The sequence below is a fragment of the Montipora capricornis genome, chromosome 9, assembly GCF_036669925.1.
Source record: "Montipora capricornis isolate CH-2021 chromosome 9, ASM3666992v2, whole genome shotgun sequence".
NCBI lineage: Eukaryota > Metazoa > Cnidaria > Anthozoa > Scleractinia > Acroporidae > Montipora > Montipora capricornis.
The window spans coordinates 15,794,422-15,796,921 of record NC_090891.1 but is presented as its reverse complement, the minus strand read 5'-3'; positions in this window follow the sequence as shown (position 1 = coordinate 15,796,921).

Here is a 2,500-nt window from a genome sequence, read left to right as displayed (position 1 = left end):
TGGTACACCGACGGGATTAATCGAGCATCCCTCCCTCTCCCACCTTTCAATGTTGCTTAGAAACTAAAACGTACTGAACAGTTAGTTTGGGTGCATTGCGCTATGCAACATTGAACGGGGGAAAGGGGGTGGGTGTTCCAACGACTTATGACAGTGATTGTGTTATTGAATAAAGTATCGAATAACCTTAACCTAATCATGTCACGTTGATGTACGTCTGAAGATATCCAGTGTGTATTCTTTTGATGTTGTAATGAATTGCGCAACCATTTTATGAAAATTGTTGTGTGGCCTTTGGAAGCACTGAATACCACTGGTGAGGAACTGAATTTTTGTAAAGTTCATGTTTTCTTAAATAAACGTTAGTTCATTTTAACGCATAGCAATGCATCATGCTATTGTACGAAGCAACGCGTCGGGTCACATCGCAGGTGGTCTGAGATTTGATTACAGTAATGAAAATTGGCTTTCAAACATAGAAAACATGGATAGCGCTGTAGTTGAACAGTCATCACAAGTAGAATTAGGAGTAAGAGAAGTAAGACGTGTCTACCTTATAACGTATAGTCAAGCTGATACTACTAAAGTATCTTCTCAACAGCGTTTTGCTGAAATTGTCTTAGAGGCCTTTCAGTTACGACAAGTTTCCAACGAATCAACAGTTCAGCAATGGGCGTGTTGTCTCGAGCTCCATCAAACAGGGGGAATTCATTTCCATATGGCCATTAAACTTCGAAGACCAAGACGTTGGTTGTCGGTTCGGCAGTTTATTCATACACGATACGGAATTAATGTCCATTTCTCGAATCGTCATGTGAACTATTACACTGCATGGAGTTACGTTATCAAGGAGGATAACGATGTTGTGATGTCTTCCAATCACCCTGATCTTTGGAACACACCTCCACCCGCGACAACAGCTGCTAGAGAGGCTATAGCTGCAGAAAGGGAACAGGAACAAGAAATTGAAGGCCAAGAGTCCGGCGAAGAAAGCTCTGCAACAAGATCATCTTCTAAAAAGCGAAAACGACCACCGCGTCTTACCATGTTTGACATTTCTGAAATTGCTGTCTCCAAAGATATCAAAACTTACTTGGAACTCCTTGCACTTGCCAAGAGACAGAAAATGGAAAGGAAAACAGATCTGGCACAGTTCATTGTAAACCGAGGGAAAAAAGCAGTCGAGGAAGCAATCAGGACGGGGTGGGAGATTGAAAAATCTGAGGAGATGTTAAGGCGTCAGCGAATGTCGCGTATGGAAATTTTCCAAGAAGCTTTAATAGGAAATTGCGCAGAAAATTGTGACGGCCGTTAGTTGCATATTGCACTGAATATTCTTCAACGAAATTGCATCGCGCGAGATGATTTCTCTGCAGCTATGCGCGAACTATTCGAAAAAGGAAGAGGAAAATATTGTAATATTTTTCTCAAAGGTCCAGCCAATTGTGGAAAAACATTTCTATTAAATCCATTGACAGTTATTTATAGAACATTTTTAAACCCAGCGAGCACAACATTTGCTTGGGTAGGCGCAGAGTTAGCCGAAATAATATTTTTAAATGATTTTCGCTGGTCTGCTCAAGTGTTACCATGGCAAGATATGTTGCTATTGTTGGAGGGACAGCCAGTTCACGTTTCGGCGCCCAAGACACATTATGCGCAAGACATAGTCTTCGAGAAGGACGCTCCAATTTTCTGTACTTCTAAAAGTGAAATCGTTGCAATTAAAGGGGGTGTGGTAGATGATATAGAAACTCAAATGATGTCCGTAACATGGCATGTCTTTACCATGTATGCTCAGATACCGGAGTCGGAGCAAGTCGTTTTAAGTCCTTGAAATGTTTCGCTAAACTAATACTAGAATGAACAATGATGACATTGATTTAGTGTACCATTAAAATTTGCCACGTTTTATTACTCTGCGTGCAGCCTTCTCCTACACCTAAGAAGTGTAGCACTTCAGTGTACATTATAATGATTTCCGCTGTATACTGTTATGCAATAAACAACGGGTTACCATTGTAACCCGATGAGTTTTTAAAAGGTTATCACAGTACTTGACTTTATCAATTTCGACGGGTTACAATGGTAACCCGTTTAAAACAGATTACAACCTTTTCTCACTCCCTCATGTGTTGATCTTGTTTTAGGCTGTACATCATTATATTAAGATACTTCAACATTACATTGCTAATTCACATTAGGAAACATCTTTATCTATTAAGAAAATTTGTATCCTGTTTAATATTTAATGCGGCAACCTTTGTTATCAATAATCTGTTGAAGGCGCTGCGGCATTGAAGGGATAGTTTTGTTTATTATATTAACTGGAATACTGTAAATAGTGCGTATTACCCTGGCTTTGAATTCTTCGAAGGTTTCTTTAGTTATTTTTAGTTGTAAGGCATCATCCTTCAGTCTTACTCTCACTAAATGAAAAAAATTCTCGATAAGTTTAAGGTCTGGACTTCTGGGAGGAATTTCAATTAGAGACATATCA